The sequence below is a fragment of the Triturus cristatus genome, chromosome 7, assembly GCF_964204655.1.
Source record: "Triturus cristatus chromosome 7, aTriCri1.1, whole genome shotgun sequence".
NCBI lineage: Eukaryota > Metazoa > Chordata > Amphibia > Caudata > Salamandridae > Triturus > Triturus cristatus.
Window position 1 is genome coordinate 362204870 of NC_140590.1, and position 21764 is coordinate 362226633.

Below are 21764 nucleotides of genomic sequence, written 5' to 3' on the forward strand. Positions count from 1 at the left end.
AGTCAGCACAGAGCTGAATAGGAAGATCTGCATGTAGATGGGTGGGAGGAGTTGCACCTGGGACCTGAATAGGGCTGTGCCTTCCCTCCACAATGCTGGCTCCACCTCCTGTGGTGTGTCTGATGTCTCTGCCCTGCACTCTGAAAGGAAAGAAGGAGTCAGGTAAACAAAGTGCTCTAGGACTGACCAGAACTGGTTTGGACTAGTCAAAGGCCTCTCTGTCTTCAGAGAACAAAGAGAAAAGTAGTATAAATATGGGGACCCAAACCCCAAGACTTTAGATCACTTCTGGAACAACAAGAAGAAACCTCTGCCAAGGAGAAGAACCAAAGGAAGCTGTAGGAGTGGACTGCCACCCTGCCAGTGTGCTGTGTTGCTGGGTTGGCCTACAGTGGTGTCTTCAGTGCCAAGGAGAGGAGAAGGAACTTTGTGTGTACTTCATCATCTTGCAGAATATTTCTCCAAGGGCTTGAACTTGTGCTTACCTCCTGCTGAAGTCTCAGGGACAACAGACTTCACCACCAGCTCCCCTCTGAATTTCCTTGCTGGAAATTCTATCTGCAGAAGCCTGCGTGTCACTGGGAGCTGGAAGTGCGACGCAACGAGAAGAAGCGTGTCGCCGCCGCAGCTGTAGTCATCGCATCGCCGGAGAAACGTGCCTCCGCCACATCTCCCGGATGCGTGCCTTCATCACAGCTGTCTGTTGTTGCATCACCGGAGAAGCGTGTCGCAACCGTGAGGGTCACCGTCGCATCATCAGAGAAGCGTGTCACATGGCCTGTTGCGGCTCTAAAGTACAGAGTCACCGCAAGGCTGCCAGGGCGTGTCGCATCGTCTCAACGTCGTCTCATCTAGGGTGCCATCTTATCGCTCCGCACTGGATTGTCGCATCGCATCAAGGCGCCATCTTGCCGCATCGCAACCGGGCCGCAGCACCAGAACCTACGCATCACCTTCTCTCCGGTAAGGCTCAAGACACATCCCCTACTCTGCGCAAGCATTGAAGCGCGACGCATTATCTCCCCCGAAGCAAGGAACCGACGCATCTCCAACGCTGCGCACCTTTTGTTTATTTTGCGATACGCATCCAGGTACTTTTGTGAGAACTGTGTCGCATTTACCAACAACTTGAACTAAGCCAATTCTACCATCTTTAAGTCAATTTTGAGTACAGTATTGTGGATTTTTGTCGTTTGTGGTCTTGTGTTAAGTCTATATAAAGAATACTTATTTTTATAAAACCTGTGTGGTGTCCATCTGTAGTGTTTTCACTGTATTACTGTATATGTTCACAAATGCTTAACACACTGCCTCTGAGATAAGCCTGTCTGCTCGTGCCAAGCTGCCAAGGGGGTGAGCAGGGGTTATCTAGTAGTGTAATCCCCTTTCCCTGACTTAGAAGCAAGGTTCCCTATTTGGTTATAGGTACCTACCTCTGCCAACTAGAGACCCCCAGTTCTAACATTGGTGGGCAGCGGTGAGGATTTGAACCTGCATTTGTGACTCATATACAGTGATTGGTGTACACTACTTGTGAGTGCAGACCAAACGGGACCACATACTTTTTGGGCAGAATTTTTTTTCCTTGGACTGTTATTTTTTCCTGAGAACTGCCAATTCTTACTGCCATGAGTAGACGAGCATCTGTTGCATCTATGGGGAAGAGAGGTTGGAAACCCACACTTTGAAACAGCTCGAGCATCTCTGCAAGAAACTGAAAGCTGCTGCACCAGGAATTTCTAAAAAGGATGACTACCAAAAGGCGCTGAGGGCCTGGGTAGAAGCAAAAAATGCCCCTGAGTCAGTGGTGGAGCCAGCTGGGGATGCAGATGGGCAACTAGATAGGCCAGTGTTTCCAGCCAGGGGAGGGGTGCCATCCCCACCTGGCAGTAGTGTCTCTTCCAAAGAGCTGTCCCCCAGAGAGTTGGAAGACAGGGAGAGAAATAGGGCACCCAATCTGGATATGGCTAAGTTAAGATGGAAGGTCAGAGGGAAATGGAGAACAACAAGTTGTCCTTGGAGAGAGAGAGAATGAGAATGGATCATGAGAGGATGTTGAGGGAGTTAGAGATCAAGACAAAGGGCTTAGAGATCAATCCCTCGGGTGGCAGTGCACCATCTGTGCCTTTAGAAAGCAGAATGTATATTCCCAAGGATGTCATCAAAGATTTCCACAAGTATGAAGATATTGGGCAGTGATTTGCAGCCTATGAGATAGCAATGTGGGCCCACTGGGTCCCTGAGAAGGATTGGGGAGCTGGGTTGTGGGGCTGCTTTGTGAGTGAGGGGAGGGATACTTTGTTAGACCTGCCCAGTGAACATAAGATGTCTTATGCCCACATGAAGGAAACCCTGATGACAAGGTATAGTTTGACCCTAGACAGAGATTCAGGAATTGTAAGAAACTGGAGGGAACCACTGGGGTAGAATATGTGTCTTTCTTCTGCAGAGCTATGGATGGTTGGGTGAAGGGTAGCAAAGTGGATACTTTTGAAGCGCTCTATGATTTGTTTGCAAGGGAGCACTTGTCTGCTAACTGTTTTCCAGAGCTGCGCCAGCACCTTATTGATAGCAAGTTAAGTAACCCTAGGAAGCTTGCTGAGGAGGCGGACTGCTGGGTCAGTACCAGGGTCCACAAGGGTCATGTGGGAGATTCCGCCAAAGTTGGGCAGTGTCCCCTGTAGAAGAGTGGGGAGAACATGGGTAAACAGAGGGAGTTCCAGAAAGGGTCCCAAAGTAATTCCCAAGGGAACCAAGGGAAGTGTTCCCAGCCTCCCCCTGAGAAGAAGCAAGAGGCCCCGACAGGTAAACCTGTTCAGAGGGGCCCCTACAAGTGCTTTACGAGTGGTCAAGTGGGCCACCGGTGGTTTGATGCACAGTGTCCCATAAAGGATTCCAGTGTGCCACCACGTGCACCACCCCGTCAGATGGCGAGTGTAGCCCTGGGAGGGGAGGAGAAGGGTGCCCAAGGTAGGTGGGGTCCTGCAGAAATGTCCCTTGTCTCATTAGGAGACTTTAAGGTGGTCCTTCAAGCTCAGCTTCCTGATAACACTAAGAAATATAGGCAGTATGTGACCATCAATGGCCATAGAGTGGAGGCTCTTAGAGACACAGGAGCCAGTGTGACAGCTGTCAGACCGTGATACCAATTTCATATCCAGTTATGTCACCGGGTGTCTCAAGAGCAGGTTGTCCCCAATGCCTTTTAACCAGTTGTTGCTGCTGACAACACAGAGAGCCACTGCAAGGTGGCTCAGGTTCCCTTTGAGTGGGGTGGGGTCTCTGGTACTCTTCAGGTAGCTGTGAGGCCAGCCATGCCTGTGGATTGTCTGTTGGGCAATGATTTGGAGAGCTCCCCTTGGGCTAAGGTGGAGAAGAAGGCTCATTTGGAGATGTTGGGTCTGCCTGAGTGGGCGTGTGCTACCACTCGGTCTATGACAGCCATTAAGGGTGTTGAAGAGGTCCTGGAGCCTGAAAGTAAGGCCCAGGGACCTTCCTTAAAGAGAAGAGGTAGGGGGTGCAGGAAACCAGCCTCCATTGTTCCCACGGTCCCGGAGGAGGCAGACCATGAGGGGGATGCCCTGAAATCTAGAGGGGAACAGGTTGCTGAACTGGGGGGCCTAACTGAGCTGACCCATTGGCAGCAAGAAGAAGGACCCTCCAGGGAGGAATTTTGTGCAGAACAGAAGAAGTGCCCTTCTCTTGTGGGTTTGTGGCAACAGGCCACAAACCAGACAGCAGGTAATCAGTCTGGATCACATTGGATCTACTGGGAGAACGACCACCTGTATACAGAGCCTAAGGTTGCTGAGTCTGGGTCAGCCCGTGTGCTGGTGGTACCCCAGCACTTCAGAGCCTTCCTACTGGGGTTCGCTCATGATGTACCTCTAGCGCGACATCTGGGGCAGGACAAGACCTTTGAGAGGCTTGTCACCCACTTTTATTGGCCCCAGATGCGGAAGAGTTCATATACTCATTGTAGGACCTGTCAAACTTGCCAGGCAAGTGGGAAAAGTGGAAGGAAGCAAAAGGCTCCTCTCCAAACTTTCCCGGTAGTCAGTACACCCTTTGAATGGGTGGACATTGACTTTGTGGGGCCACTGGACCCCAAGATAGCCGTGGGCAACAGGTTTATCCTGGTCTTGGTGGACCATGCCACCCGGTACCTGGAAGCCATCCCGCTCAGGACAGTGACGGCCCCCGTGGTGGGACGTGCACTGATGGGGATTTTTTCCCGTGTGGGTTTCCCCAGAGAGATGGTGTCAGTCCGTGATACCAATTTCATATCCAGTTATATGAAGTCCCTGTGAAAGGAGTGTGGTGTTACCTACAAGTTCAAAAACAACAGTTGATGGACAGAATGCAGAACAATGTCATACATTCACCCCAGTACACAGATCTGGGCCTAAATCCCTCGTTTTTTTGCTCACCATGCCTTTCCAGTTTGAACCCAGCCATATATAAATCAGTCTTGACCCTGTGCCTCATGGGAACAGTCCAGCCCGAACTGCCAAGCCAGGTCCTCCCTGGACTGGAAACAAGCATCCTAGGACCGGTTTCGGGGTTTCACCCCTCTTCAGCCAAGATAGCTTGATTCCAGTGGCATGGAGAGCACGGGACCCACGTCTGGGCATACCCTTACCACTCGGGGTGACAAATGCAAAAACAACAATTGATGGAGACAATGCAGAACAATGTCATACATTCACCCCAGTACAGAGATCTGGGCCTAAATTAGGGGTGGGCGGAATTTGCGAAAGTGACTTTCGCAAATTATCGCGAAAATGTTAAAAATCTCCGCAAACACGCGGAAATATCGCGAAGATGCGGAAGTTTTTTTCCTGCCCGTTCGCAGTATTTTCTGCGTGGTCGCGGCTCGAGGGCGCGGCCATCTTGTTTTCACTCTTCTCGCGGTGCATGATCGCGAGAAGAAAGACGTGATCGCACGACCAATGACATTACTGTGGGTGCGAACTGTCGCGAGACAGCGCAAATGGCTACCAACAATCCAACATCTCGTGGAGAACGCGACCAGATCGGGAAAACTTGGCGGCGAACGCGGGGATTTAGGTAAGGCGATCGCGCACGCTCGAGAATGTATTATTTTACAGCGTGAGCAAGAAACAAATTATCGCTAAGCTGCGGAATGCGGAAATTTTGACATTTTCGTGCTCTCCGCGGAACGCGAAAATATCAAATTATCGCAATTTCCGTGAGCGGAACGGAAATTTAGCCCAGGCCTAGCCTAAATCCATAGTTTTTTTGCTCACCATGCCTTTCCAGTTTGAACCCAGCCATATGCAAATCAGTCTTGACCCTGTGGCTCATGGGAACAGTCCAGTTTGGGCTGGACTGTTCCCATGAGGCACAGGGTCAGACTGATTTGCATATGGCCATGTCTGAACTGGGGTGGCGGAGTGAGCTAAATAATGATGATGGATTAAACCCAGATCAATTGACTGGGGGTGAGTGCTTGCAATGTTCAACACTCCGTCCATCATCCCCTGTGGTTTTGCATTGTTCCCCCTAAGTTGGCAGGCTTTGCCCAGGCGTGGATCCCTTGCTCACTTTGCCACTGGATTCAAGCTAGCCTGGTAGATGACGGCAGATTAGCCAGAAACCGGTCCCAAAATGCTTGTTTCCGGTCCAGGGAAGACATGGCTTGGCAGTTCGGGCTGGACTATTCCCATGAGGCACAGGGTCAGACTGATTTGCATATGGCCATGTCTGAACTGGGATGGCAGAGTGAGATAAATAATAATGACGGATTAAACCCCGATCAATTGACTGGGGGTGAGTGCTTGCAGTGTTCAACACTCCGTCCACCATCCCCTTTGGTTTTCCTTTGTTCGTCCTAAATTGACAGGGTATGCCCTGACGTGGATCCCTTTCATCAGGCCTTCTGGGACAAAGGACCGGCAATTGGCCGAAACCTTATCACTCATTACCATCCTAGGAAACAACTTCGCTCCGGCCAGGCTTTTCTAGCAACAGTACCCAGAATCAGGAGAACACGCGCTGGCGGCAGGATGTTTTCATATAATGCCGCCAAGCTGTGGAACCTCTTACCCCCTCAACTCAGATCCAATCCCAACCTTTCCTCTTTTCGAAAACATTTAAAGACCTTCCTCTTCGCCCCCCAAAATTAATTTCCTTGAATCGCTTCGGCTGTCCCCACCTCACTCTTCAAGTAGCGCTTGGACGCCCCAGGGCAGCAATTTGCGCTTTATAAATCCACTTCTCATTTAATTTCATTCACACTTTGCCACTGGATTCAAGCTAGCTTGGCTGATGACGGCTGATTAGCCAGAAACCGGTCCCAGGATGCTTGTTTACGGGCCAGGGAAGACATGGCTTGGCAGTTCGGGCTGGACTGTTCCCCTGAGGCACAGGGTCAGACTGATTTGCATATGGCCATGTCTGAACTGGGGTGGCGGAGTGAGCCAAATAATGATGATGGATTAAACCCAGATCAATTGATTGAGGGTGTGTGCTTGCAATGTTCATCACTCCGTCGATCATCCCCTTTGGTTTTGCTTTGTTCGCCCTAAGTTGGCAGGGTATGCCCAGACATGGATCCCTTGCTCACTTTGCCACTGGATTCAAGCTAGCCTGGCTGATGACGGCTGATTAGCCAGAAACCGGTCCCAGGATGCTTGTTTCCAGTCCAGGGAAGACATGGCTTGGCAGTTCGGGCTGGACTGTTCCCATGAGGCACAGGGTCAGACTGATGTGTATTTGGCCATGTTTGAACTGGGGTGGCGGAGTGAGCTAAATAATGATGATGGATTAAATCCAGATCAATTGACTGGGGGTGAGTGCTTGCAATGGTCAACACACCGTCCATCATCCCCTTTGGTTTTGCTTTGTTTGCCCTAAGTTGACAGGGTATGCCCAGACGTGGATCCCTTGCTCACTTTGCCACTGGATTCAAGCTAGCCTGGATGATGACGGCAGATTAGTCAGAAACCGGTCCCAGGATGCTTGTTTCCGGTCCAGGGAAGACATGGCTTGGCAGTTCGGGCTGGACTGTTCCCATGAGGCACAGGGTCAGACTGATTTGCATATGGTCATGTCTGAACTGGGGTGGCGGAGTGAGCTAAATAATGATGATGGATTAAACCCAGATCAATTGACTGGGGATGAGTGCTTGCAATGTTGAACACTCCGTCCATCATCCCCTTTGGTTTTACTTTGTTACCTACAAGTTCACCACTCCTTACCACCCCCAAGGTAATGGGCTGGTTGAAAGATTCAACCGGACGCTTAAAGGCATGATCATGGGTCTTGAGGAACCAATGAGGCGTAAGTGGGGTGTCCTCTTGCCAAGCCTTCTGTTTGCTTACCTTGAGCTGCCACAAAAGTCCCTAGGGTTTATTCCCTTTGAACTTTTGTATGGACACACGGTAAGAGGACCTTTGTGTCTGGTCAAGGAAGGCTGGGAGCAATCTCCCAGGAAACCTCCCCAGGATGTATACAGTTATATGCTGGCCTTCAGGAACCAGACTCAGCGATTCAGAGAGCTCAATCAGGCAAATCTGGAAGCCAGCCAGGAAGAGATGAAGCGGTGGTACAATCAGTATGCCACTCTGATTGAGCTTCAACCTGGACAGAAAGTTTGGGTCATGGCCCCTGTAGAGCCTTGTGCGCTCCAGGACAGGTGGACTGGTCCATTTGTGGTGGTGGAGTGCAAAAGTGATGTCACCTACTTGGTGAACTTGCGGTCTCCAAGGAACCCTTGCGGGTCCTACATGTTAACCGCCTGAAGCCCCACTTAGAAAGGTCCGAAGCGGGCATGCTCCTAGTGACGGATGATGGAATGGAGGAGGAGACAGAACCTCTTCCTGACCTCCTGTCTGCAACAGAGCAAGATGGGTCAGTGGATGGTGTCAGCCTCTCTGCCACACTGACCCCTGATCAGCAGCAAGATTGTCGCCAACTGTTGGGACAATTCTCTGATTTGTTTTCCTTGGTTCCTGGTGTCAACCCTTGGTGCGTCCATGATGTGAATACTGGGGACAGTCCACCTGTGAAGCACAAGGCTTACAGAGTGACTGACAAGGTCAGGACTTACATCAAGGAGGAAGTCTCCAAGATGTTTGCCTTAGGGGTGATTATGTACTCCAACAGTCCTTGGGCCAGCCCTGTGGTCTTGGTCCCAAAGGCTGCCTCGCCTAGTGCCACACCTGAACTCAGGTTCTGTGTGGACTACCGAGGACTCACATCAGTCACCAGGATTGACGCGCACCCCATCCCCAGAGCTGATGAGCTCATTGATCAGTTAGGGGCTGCACGGTACCTCAGCACGTTTTGACGTCTGGGTACTGGCAGATTGCCTTAACTGATGGGGTCAAAGAGAGGTCAGCATTCTCCACACCAGATGGGCACTACCAATACTGGGTTATGCCCTTAGGGATGAAGAATGCCCCTGCCACCTTTCAGAGGTTGGTCAACCAGGTGTTGGCTGGGCTTGAAGATTTCAGTGCCGCCTACCTGGATGACATTGCAGTGTTCAGCGCCAGTTGGGAAGAGCATCTGCGCGACCTCTGGGAAGTGTTGATGGCACTGCGCAAGGCAGGCCTCACGATCAAGGCGAGTAAGTGCCAGATCGGGAAGGGTTCCGTGGTGTACTTGGGGCACCAGGTAGGGAGCGGCCAGGTGGCGCCCCTGCAACCCAAGATTGATACCATCCTGGCATGGGAACCCCCAAAGACTCAGACACAGGTGAGAGCCTTTTTAGGACTCACAGGGTACTACAGGAGGTTTGTCAAGGGGTATGGCAACATTGTGGCACCCTTGACTGAGCTGACTTCCAGGAAGCAGCCCAAGAAAGTGAACTGGACTGACACCTGTCAGAAGGCTTTTGACGCCCTGAAGACTGCCATGTGCACAGCACCCGTACTTCAGGCACCCAACTTCTCAAAATAATTCATTGTTCAAACAGACGCTTCAGAGCATGGTGTGGGGGCTGTTCTATCACAGATTAATGAAAAAGGCCTAGACCAACCTGTAGCCTTTATCAGTAGGAGGTTACTTCCACAGGAACAGAGGTGGAGTGCAATTGAGCATGAGGCATTTGCTGTAGTCTGGGCACTGAAGAAGCTGAGACCATACCTGTTTGGGACTCACTTCTGGGTTCAGACAGACCACAGGCCACTCAGATGGTTGATGTAGATGAGGGGTGAGAACCCAAAGTTGTTGAGGTGGTCCATTTCCCTACAGTGGAACACCGCCCTGGTACAGAACACACCAATGTTGATGGTCTGTCCAGATTTTTCTGCCTTAGTGAAGAGAACTCCAAAGGGGAAGTGTAGTTCTCCCCACATTTCTGCTGGAGGGGACACGTGTTAGACCTGGTACCATTGGCGTGAGACTCCCTTCCATTTTTTCTGATTGCCTCCTCTGTTTTATATGTTTTGCTGGTTTAGATGCTTTGGCTACTGTGCCACTGCTATTCAGTGCTCAGTGCAAGTGCTCCCTATGTTAAATTGATGTACTGATTAGTGACTCCATGATTGGGTTATTTGATGTACTTGTCAGACCCTAGTACAGTGTACCATGTGTGCCCCGGGCTTGTAAATCAAATGTTGCTTGTGGGCTTGCAGCACTGGTTGTGCCACCCATAGAAGCCGCTTGTAAAGTGTGTCTCAGGTCTGCCATTGCAGTGCCTTGCCAATCCCTAAACCTTCCCTTATCTTCATATCAGACACCCATATGGTAGGCCCAAGGGCAGGGTGCATTGTAAGTATAAGGTAGGACTTGCCCTGGTGTGTATGGCATGTCCTGATAGTGAATTACAGCCATTTTCGTTTTTCACTATTGCAAGGCTACCTGTTCCCCATAGGCCAGAATGGGCAGTTTGATTATTACATCTTATAATCCTAACTGACTCAAGGAACATGGTGGAAATTCAAATTTAGTATGCCTGAACTCAGAATGATAAAAAAACATCTTTTTGTAAAGTTGGTTTTAACATTCTGTGTTTGAATATGCCAATTTTAGAAAGTAGGTATTTTCTTGCTTAACTGTCCAAGCCTGCCTCTGCTAGGTTGTGTATTGTGTGTCTGGTTCAGTGAATGACAGGGGCTAGTGATTCCAGGGGAGAGGGTGAGTCAGCACAGAGCTGAATAGGAAGATCTGCATGTAGATGGGTGGGAGGAGTTGCACCTGGGACCTGAATAGGGCTGTGCCTTCCCTCCACAATGCTGGCTCCACCTCCTGTGGTGTGTCTGATGTCTCTGTCCTGCACTCTGAAAGGAAAGAAGGAGTCAGGTAAACAAAGTGCTCCAGGACTGACCAGAACTGGTTTGGACTAGTCAAAGGCATCTCTGCCTTCAGAGAACAAAGAGAAAAGTAGTATAAATATGGGGACCCAAACCCCAAGACTTTAGATCACTTCTGGAACAACAAGAAGAAACCTCTGCCAAGGAGAAGAACCAAAGGAAGCTGTAGGCGTGGACTGCCCCCCTGCCAGTGTGCTGTGTTGCTGGGTTGGCTTACAGTGGTGTCTTCGGTGCCAAGGAGAGGAGAAGGAACTTTGTGTGTTCATCTTGCAGAATATTTCTCCAAGGGCTTGAACTTGTGTTTGCCTCCTGCTAAAGTCTCAGGGACAACAGACTTCATCACCAGCTCCCCTCTGATTTTCCTTGCTGGTAATTCTATCTGCAGAAGCCTGCGTGTCGCTGGGAGCTGGAAGCGCGACGCAACGAGAAGAAGCGTGTCGCCGCCGCAGCTGTAGTCATCGCATCGCCGGAGAAGCGTGCCGCCGCAGCATCTCCCAGAAGCGTTCCTTCATCGCAGCTGTCTGCTGTTGCATCACCGGAGAAGCGCGTCGCAACCGTGAGGGTCGCCGTGGCATCATTGGAGAAGCATGTCGCAGGGCCTGTCGTGGCTCCAAAGTACAGAGTCGCCGCAAGGCTGCCAGGGCTTGTCACATCATCCCAACGTCATCGCATCAAGGGCGCCATCTTATCGCATCGCACCGGATTGTCGCATCGCATTGAGGCGCCATCTTGCCGCCTCACAACCGGGCTGCAGCACGAGGACTTACGAGGACTTACGCATCAGCTCCTCTCCGGTAAGGATTAAGACTCATCCCCATCTCTGCGCAAGCATTGAGGCGTGACGCATCATCTCCCCCAAAACAAGGAACCGACGCATCTCCAGCGCTGCAAACCTTTTGTTTATTTTGCATTACGCATCCAGGTACTTTTGTGAGAACTGTGTTGCATTTACCAACAACTTGAACTAAGCCAATTCTACCATCTTTAAGTCAATTTTGAGTACAGTATTGTGGATTTTTGTTGTTTGTGGTCTTGTGTTAAGTCTATATAAAGAATACTTATTTTTATAAAACCTGTGTGGTGTCCATCTGTAGTGTTTTCACTGTATTACTGTATGTGTTCACAAATGCTTAACACACTGCCTCTGAGATAAACCCGTCTGCTCGTGCCAAGCTACCAAGGGGGGTGAGCAGGGGTTATCCAGTAGTGTAATCCCCTTTCCCTGACTTAGAAGCAAGGGTCCCTATTTGGTCAAAGGTACCTACCTCTGCCAACTAGAGACCCCCAGTTCTAACAGTTGTATATCAAGGGCAGGGTGTTTTATTTATTGATTATGTATCCTCCCACCCTCACCACCCTCGGTACATGCCAGCTGCCACTGACCGTCACACAAAGAACTTGGAGAGAAAGACAGCCTGCCTATTCAACAGGAGAATTTTAGGGGAGTAGTTTGTAACCAGTGGTGCATGTGGAGCACTTTGTCACAAATATACTACTACAGAGTGGTGTGATATCACACTATAATTTATAGACGGCACGTTTTCAATTCAAATAGATACTAGACTAGTACATGTATGTAATTTTATTGAATTATATAGTGTAGAAAGCATAATGTGTGGAACTTGGATTTCAGCAAATATTTATCACTGCACATCAAGAAATCTCTTAAATGTGCTTCATTTATGCTTTCCTAACTGCTGATATTGTTTGAAGAATTATACACTTTATTTAATGTTGTTGTGTGTTTAAAAAGTTGACATCCTACAGCCTTTCCTTTCACGTATCCTATACCCCAGCAATATTGTCACATAGTTCACCTTATAAAATCCTTTCAATTTGCAGTCAGAGAAAGGAAAGTGAACGACAGTCTCCATGTTAAAATATTAAGCAGAAATGTTGTCAGAAGAAGGAACCTGGGGGCATATTATCAACGGCCAGTGATAATGTATGCCTGTGAACAAGGAGCATCCTGGCTCCGAAACGCGTTAGGCAGAACTAATCTCCCCGAGGGAAGGGAAGCCGCTGAGCTGTTACTGGGACTGAATTTCGAGTGCACTTCGAAGCGCTGGTCCTTTGAAGAAAAAATGATATGCGGCAGTCCACTGTCGCAAAGTTGCACCACCCGGATTAGGGGCCACAGAGACTCCTGAACTGTGCAAAGTCTCCGGTTGGGGAATTCAGTCAGCTTCATCGTCGGAAGACCTTCGCCCTAGGGGGCCCACTGAAGGGCTTTTTAAAATATAAAATAATTATCGCATGGGGATGCGCAGGACCCACTATGGTGTAAAATTGCAAAGCGGGCACTAAAGCCTACTATAGGAAGACTACTAAAGACTTGAAGTAGCAGCATGCAACATTGTGTAATCAAGTGCCGAATGACGGCGAAATAAAAGACGTGCTGCAAAGATGCCTTCTTTGATTTCCTGTGCCTCTCATGTATGCCTGTGAACAAGGAGCATCCTGGCTCCGAAACGCATTAGGCAGAACTAATCTCCCCGAGGGAAGGGAAGCCGCTGAGATGTTACTGGGCCTGAATTTCGAGTGCACTTCGAAGCGCTGGTCCTTTGAAGAAAAAACTATATGCGGCAGTCCACTGTCGCGAAGTTGCACCACCCGGATTAGGGGCCACAGAGACTCCTGAACTGTGCAAAGTCTCCGGTTGGGGAATTCAGTCAGCTTCATCATCGGAAGACCTTCGCCCTAGGGGGCCCACTGAAGGGCTTTTTAAAATACAAACTAATTATCGCATGGGGATGCGCAGGACCCACTATGGTGTAAAATTGCAAAGCGGGCACTAAAGCCTACTATAGGAGGACTACTAAAGACTCGAAGTACCAGCATGCAACATTGTGTAATCAAGTGCTGAATGACGGCGACATAAAAGACGTGCTGCAAAGATGCCTTCTTTGATTTCCTGTGCCTCTCATGTATGCCTGTGAACAAGGAGCATCCTGGCTCCGAAACGCGTTAGGCAGAACTAATCTCCCCGAGGGAAGGGAAGCCGCTGAGCTGTTACTGGGACTGCATTTCGAGTGCACTTCGAAGCGCTGGTCCTTTGAAGAAAAAAAAAAAAAAATATATATATATATATATATATATATATATATATATATATATATATAATTCACTGAAAAAACCATAGGTTTCACACATGTTATAGTTAGCTGGACATTTTACTGATAAAAAACCAATGAAATTCCCCCGTTATAGTTACTGTAGGCAACTATAACTCACGCGACCGTAATCCTCTGCTGATGACATATGTGTCTTTATGAAAAAAAAATATTTGTAATATATGTATAGCTAAAATTTAATGGAAGAAGACATGGGCAAATAAGTGTCTAAATACAGTATTAGCATCAGCAGAGGATTACGGTCGCGTGAGTTATAGTTGCCTACAGTAACTATAACGGGGGAATTTCATTGGTTTTTTATCAGTAAAATGTCCAGCTAACTATAACATGTGTGAAACCTATGGTTTTTTCAGTGAATTTGCAAGGTTTTTTAAATGCTAATTCCTAACTATAATATATATATATATATTTTTTTTTTACCGTACGCTTACCGTAAGCTTACCGTACGCGTACCCCGTGATTTTTTTTAAAATCAATAAATGTTTTTTTTGTACTTTTCTGTCCTTCTTTGACCCCCTTACAAATGTTAGGGGGTCTGTAACTCTCCTCATTGCCCCCTTTCCTTGTTTTCACTCTTTTTTTTCAGAGTGAAATACACAAAATGGCGGCCGCCGCTTCCTGGTTTCGACCGATTCGAATGTTTACTAAGATCTAAGAGCCAATCAGAATCGCGCTCGCGCACGCCACCGTACGCTTACCGTAAGCGTACGGTAAGCGTACCGTAAGCGGGCTCAGATATATATATTGATTTAAAGGCTATTTTCTCAGAATCTACTGAACAGATTTACACCAAACCTACAAAAGGCACTTCCTTGACCTAGGGACTACCTCTCTGCCAAATTTTGAGTAATTCTGTTCAGCCGTTCGGGCTGTAGCTCGTTCTAAAGGTCCTATGGAAAAATGCATGGGAAAAACGCGTTTTGGGACCCCCCTTTTATCTCAGCCCCCGCTTGACGGATCCCCCCGAGACTTTTAGGGTAGGAGCGGAGCGTAGCGCCCCACCTATTTTGAGAAATTCGCGAGGATTCGTCGACCGGCGCCAAAGTTATTCAAAATAGAATGTTGAGGTTTTCCTATGGAAACGTGGTCCTAACTATAACTACCTACTGGCGACCGCCAGTAGGTAATATATTTTATATATATATATATATATATATATATATATATATAATTCCTCCAAGCTTAGGTAACTGCCACCGCACTCCTGAACAGAGGGTGCGTCGTTGGAATGGACCACCCCAGCACGGTCCGTGTAAAATAGCAAAACTCCTCGTAGCACAAGGATGACGACGCCGTGTTCTGGCCAAGAAAACTTTATTGAACTCGACTGGTAGGACGCGTTTCGCCTGTCTAGCAGGCTTGTTCACCAACGGCTTGCCCGTTTGATTTGCCATTTTTAAATACAGTGTTTACGTCATGTCACATGACTGAAACTACTCACATAGTGTATTAAAAGAAAGACTTGCAGTTTTTTGTTTTTTTCAAACACATAGGTAGCGTGGCACCATTACAATATACAAAATTATCTCAATATTGAATACCTGGTTACATGGTGAAATTACCGCAAGTAAAATGCCTTTCATGATACCAAAAATAAATGAATATATTAAGACCTAGAGGAGTACTAAGTCGTACTACAATAGTAGAGAATAGCCCACAAAACAAGACAATACTTAGTTTGCACAGGAAATAACGGCTATTTCAAAATTATCAAATCAGGGCTAATTTGTTTCAGGGAATAAATTAATTTTTCCAAAACATTATATATACACATGAGGAAAACGAATTACAGTGTCGATCTCAATTGAGCCCCAGTGGGCAGACAGTTCCGTTTAAAATATCATTCAGCAAATTCACATTGAAAACCATATTCACGCTACACAACAAGTTCATTGTCTATATATATATATATACTCAATTGTCCTGTTACAGTGGGAGCACTTTCCAGTCGGTGCCCGCGTCGAGACCAGGGCAAAGTCTCGCAAGATTATTTATTCACAAGAATAATGGCACGGCACTCCTCTTGGTGGTTAGATGTTGTTTATTCCAAATCGTGTTTTACTCCTACGCGTTTCGAACCGTAGTTCCTGATCATGACAGTGTGTTACCTAACACACTGCTGTGATCAGGAACTACGGTTCGAAACGCGTAGGAGAAAGACACGATTTGAAATAAACAACATCTAACCACCAAGAGGAGTGCCGCGCCATTATTCTTGTGAATAAATATTATCTACTGGCGGTCGCCAGTAGATAGTTATAGTTAGGACCGTGTTTCCATAGGAAATATGAAAATTCTATTTTGAATAACTTTGGCGCCGGTTGATGAATCCTCGCTAAATTTTCAAAACTAATGGGGCGCTCCGCTCAGCTCCTACCCTGAAAGTCTCGGGGTGATTCGTGAAGCGGGGGCCGAGAAAAAAGGGGGGTCCCAAAACGCGTTTTCCCCATGTTATTTTCCATAGGTCCTTTAGTCGAAGGTACAGCCTGAACGGCTGAACAGAATTACTTGAAATTTGGCAGAGAGGTAGTCCTCAGGTCAGGCATGTGCCTTTTGCATATATGGAGTCTATCTGAACAGTAGTTCCTGACAAAATTTCAGTTAAAAGTACATAAATATCTATATGCGCGCACCGTGCGCGTACCCTTACGCGCGCGAGCGTAATTCTGATTGGTAGTTACATGTCAGTCAACGTTCGAATCGGTCGAAATCAGGAAGTGTCGGCCGCCATTTTGTTTGTTTTGGGTGCGACACTGAAAAAGAGAGGTGGCGAACGTGAAAAGGGGGCAGGGTAGAGAGTTCCTAACCCCCTAGCCTTTGTCAGGGGTCCCTGAAGGACCCCGAAGGGTGAAACATTTTTTTTTAATTTTTTTTAATTGCGGGGTGCGCGCACGGTGCGTGCACGGTGCGCGCACGGTGAAAAACCTTAAAAAAATATATCATAATACATACATAACTTAGCATTTAAAAAAACGTACAAATTCACTTAAAAAACCATAGGTTTCACACACGTTATAGTTAGGAATTAGAATTTAAAAAACCTTGCAAATTCACTTAAAACACCATAGGTTTCACACATGTTATAGTTAGGTGGACATTTCACTCGCAAAAAACCAATGAAATTCCCCCGTTATAGTTAGTTCAGATAACTATAACTCGCGCGACCGCCACTCTATCACAAGGATGATGTCATCAGTGATGACATGAGTGATGCCACTGACCATGTCATGAGTGATGTAATATGTGACGTCATGAGCAGTGGATTGCGGGCGCGCGAGTTATAGTTATCTGAACTAACTATAACGGGGGAATTTCATTGGTTTTTTACGAGTGAAATGTCCACCTAACTATAACATGTGTGAAACCTATGGTTTTTTAAGTGAATATATATATATATATTTATATGTTATATATGTATATAAAATATATATATTATATATATATATTTATTTATTTGAGAACCGGCCGTCACCATCGCCGCTCCGCGGCGTCCTGGGTGCTCCTTTCCGTGGTGGTGAGCCGCTTGATATACAAAACAAAAGCAGTCGTCTTTGCCCGCTCTCAGATTGAAAGGCACTCACGGGTGTGTTGAAGTAAAATACTTTATTGTGCAGACCCCCCTGCACTGACAGACGCGTTTCGCCTTACGGCTTTTTCGATGTCAGTTTCTCGTGCAACAAAGAGCAGTATTTCAACATAGTAAGTCACATGATTATTCAGCAACAAAAATGATTGACTAACATTTCATTACAGTCCTAAAACCATGGCAGCCATCTTAAGTGATGTTTTGATGAAGCGTTACAATGTTGTACTGCTAAAACGTGAATAATAAAGTGCATAGTGCAAAAAGAATACGTTAAAAACATTTGTTTTTACAAAAAGGGGGAAAAAACAGCAATGGATGTTAATTATACTATAATACATGCTAATTAATATTGACTTTACTTCATATATTTCACAGTCATTTAGCAGCGTTATTCATTTAACTTTATATTTAGTTACTTCCTTAAATAAGGAGATTGCTGATGCCCCACAATTGAGCCCTGAATGGGCAAATGTCAAAGATGCCAGATTGGGATTTACTAGTTGAATCTAGTTGCTTTCTATCCCACCATGTCTTGTCTAACAGATTGGTCTACAGATGACAAAAGGTGTATTTTCATTTACTTCAAATGAACCCATAACTCTTCGTCATTATTTAATCCTGTTGGAGTTTTAGTCTGGAGATCAATTATATATTTTGATTCCAGCACCCGCAATTTCCTAACTCTGTCACCACTTCTTTCGTTTCTTCCTACCTGATCTATACAGTAGTATTTTAAGAGGTTTCTGTTGCTTTGGTGATGTTGCTCAAAATGTCGTGCAACAGGATAATTGACATCTTTGTTAGTTATCGCACGTAGATGTTCCAAGAAGCGTTTTTTTGCCGGGTGTATTGTACTTCCAATATACTGCTTGAAACATGGACATTCGAAGCAGTAAACGACGAAATCGGAGTTACAGTTCAAAAGGTTTTTTATTTGTCTAACGGGCCTGGGATCCCCCGGTCTACCCTTGAAGGTCGTGACTTTGTTACTATTTTTACAGGCTTTATTGGGTAAACATGGGTAAAAACCCAGAATATAAATTTTATTTTTCATCATTCTTGGATCTTCATAGTGGCTATGTATCAAATGATCTTTCAAAGATTGACAATGTTTGTAAGTAATTAATGGGCGCTATGGTAAATGTTTTTTCAAAACATTGTCTGTTTCCAATATATGCCAGTTTTTCTTGAAAATGTTCACAACTTCATTGGATTTGGTGTTATACGTTGTGATCATTCTGGCAAATTCCCCATCTATAGCCGTCCCCTTAGCTTTGGTTATTGATAGGGTCTTCCTATCTACTGTATCTACCCTTTGTTCAGCATGTTCAAGAGTTTTGTTGTTATACCCTCTTTTTTGAATCTTTCAATTGCTTCATTTTTTGCTGAAACAAAGTCTCTAGAATTTGAACAATTGTGTTTTAAACCAAAAGTTCTCCGTATGGAATATTTCTTATAAGGCTTTGAGGGTGGTAACTTCCTGCATGTAACACAGTGTTACCGGCAGTTGGTTTTCTGTAAAGGCGTGTGGATAGTATGTTATTATCGACAAAAACTTCTAGGTCCAAGTAGTTAACAGATTTGTTACTAATTTGGCCTGTGAATTTTAAATTGAAGTCATTTTCATTGAGAGCGGTTATATATTCCTCAGCCGAGGAACGACTCCCTCTCCAAACAATAAAAAGATCGTCGATATATCGTGCCCATAAAGTAATGTTCTCCAGTCACGATTCCTTAGAATCCGCCCATGCCACATGCTTCTCCCACCAGCCCACGAAAAGATTTGCGTAGCTGGGGGCGAAGCACATGCCCATGGCAGTCCCTCGCTGTTGTCTGTACAGTTTTCCTGCGAATAAAAAGATGTTATTTGTCAAGCAATAATTTATCATTTGTAGGAGCATGTCATTATGTTTCTGAAATCTTAACGGTCTTTTGCTTAGAAACCATTTTACTGTAGTAATTCCATCTGAGTGGTTAATACAAGTATATAAACTGGTGATGTCTAAAGTTATTAAAAGAATATCCGATTCCCAAACAATACCCTCCATCAGTCTCAAAAAGTCTTGGGTATCCCTTATATATGATGATAGATCTTTCACAAAAGGGGCCAAGAAAAAATCAATATAAGTGGATGTATTTTCCAGTAAACTGTTAATAGAGGCCACAATAGGTCTCCCTGGGGGATTAACGGTATCTTTAGATGCCTCCACTGGGGCCACGTCATAGTGCCTTCGGAGAGAAAATGGGGGTGAAGAGTTGGTGAGGTGGTTTTGTTCATATTTAAAACAGCATGTTTTAACTGACATCTTCACTTAAAACACTGCTTTTTCAGTCATTATATATATATGTATATATACATATATACATATATATATATATATTACCTACTGGCAGTCGCCAGTAGGTAGTTATTGTTAGGACCTATTTTTCATAGGAAATCGGCAACATTCTATTTGGAATAACGTTGGTGCCAATTTACGAATCTTCACAAAATTTTCCAAACTTTTGGCCAGCTCCGGTTTGCTCCTATCCTGAAATTTTCACGGTGATTCATCAAGCGGGGGCCGAGAAAAAAGGGGGGTCCCAAAACGCGTTTTCCCAATGCATTTTCCCATAGGACCTGTTGACGCAGCTACAGCCCGAACTGCTGAATGGAATTACACCAAATTTGAGGTAGTCCTCAGTTCAGACTCGTACCTTTTGCTTAAATGGTGTAAATCCGTTCAGTAGTTCCTGAGAAAATTAGAGTTAAAAAGATAGATATATCTGGGCGGAGCCTAACCACACCGCTCATCGTTAGGCCTGGGCTAAAATTCCGTTCCGCTTGCGGAAATTGCGATAATTTGACATTTCCGCGTTCCGCAGAGAGTGCGAAAATGTCAAAATTTCTGCAATCCGCATCTTACGGGAAATTTTTTTCTTGCTCGCGCTGTAAAAAAATACATTCTCGTGTGCGCGCGATCGCCTTACCTGAATCCCCACGTTCGCCAACAAGTTTTCCCGATCCGGTCGCGTTCTCCACGAGATGTTGGATTGTTGGTAGCCATTTGCGCTGTCTCGCATTAACGTCATTTGTCGCGCGATCATGTCATTCGTCTCTCGATCACGTCTTTCTTCTCACGATCATGCACCGCAAGAGTATGAGATGATTGCGATCTTGCGCCCGTATCAACCGCATGGGTAATTTGGCGAGCCGCGATCACGCAGAAAATACCGCGAACAGGCGGGAAAAATACTTCCGTGTCTTCGCGATATTTCCGCGTGTTTGAGGAGATTTTTAACATTTTCGCGATAGTTTGCGAAAGTGAATTTTGCAAATTCCGCCCACCCCTACTCATCGTGAGATCTGATTGCCTGTCAGTACTTCATCCAAGAAGTGTTGGCAGCTATCTTGGGACCAATATACATGATAGCACCTCATTAAAAAGCATTGCAGTTAAGAGAAGGTTTTAAGACTTTAGTTACATTATAAATCATTTGTTGATGGTACCATACTCATTTTAGGAATTGTGGTGTGTTCTAAGGTGATTTTACCATGTGAAAAAGCCTTCTGCTGTGATATCATGAATCATGTTTGAGAGAAAACTATTTTCTCATGCTTTTCCCACAGAGGTTTGGAAGGTGATCTAGAAGCTAAACTGAGAGCATATTTTCTGTAAATTCACATTATCTTGCTCAGTCATGTGAGAATGAAGTCTGACATTCTCAGTAAAACATGTACATCCAACAAGGGCAGAGAATGTCAGTTGATTCCTTTGTGTTCTACTGCAGCTTCCCAGAGTGTTCTAAAGAACAACTAGAGCGCTAGCAGTCCTACTTATGACAAACGTATTGCACACCTGAAGCCATCTTGATGGGAATAAAGTGGTAAATCTTAAAACATTTAATTTAAAAAGGAACAAAATGAGGGGGTTCATTTTGCCATAGAAAGTATGATTAGTGCTGCAGAAAGAAAAATTAGGGCACATTTTGAGTGACTTCTCAAATCCTCTTCTATTTCATTAAAAACTTCTGACATGCAGACTGAAACATGCACTTTCAATACTAGCAGCAGACTTCCCATTTGAGCAGTTGCTTTACTATAGTGATCTAATAAGCAACTAGCGTGCTAACATTCTGAATTTATGGCAAATGTGTGACACATATGAATGCCTTCTTGATGGAATCAAAGTAAAAAACTGAAAGTATTTCCTACTGAGGAGACTGTAGTAAATGAGGAAATTAGGAAATTTCATAACAAATAAATCTCCCAAAATGGCCACCAGAGACAAAAGGGCACAAATGTTGCACAAATAGCACCCAGATGTAGCCCTAGTATAGCCCAATGACAGAATGTCCCAGAGTGTTCTAACGAACAGCTAGAGCGCTAACAGCCTTACTTATGACAAAAGTATGGCACACCTTAAGCCATCTTGATTGGAATAAAGTGGTAACACTTAAAACATTTAATTTACAAAGGAACAAAATGAGGGGGTTCATTTTGCCATAGAAATTATGATTAGTGCTGCAGAAAGAAAAATTAGGGCACATTTTGACTTCTCAAATCCTCTTCTATTTCATAAACAAATTCTGACATGCAGACTGAAACATGCACTTTGAATACCAGCAGCAGATTTCCCTGGTGAGCAGTAGCTTTACTACAGTGATCTAATGAGCAACTAGAGTGTCAACATTCAGAATTTATGGCAAATGTGTGACACATCTGAATGCCTTCTTGACGGAATCAAAGTAAAAAAATTAAAGTATTTCCTACTGAGGAGA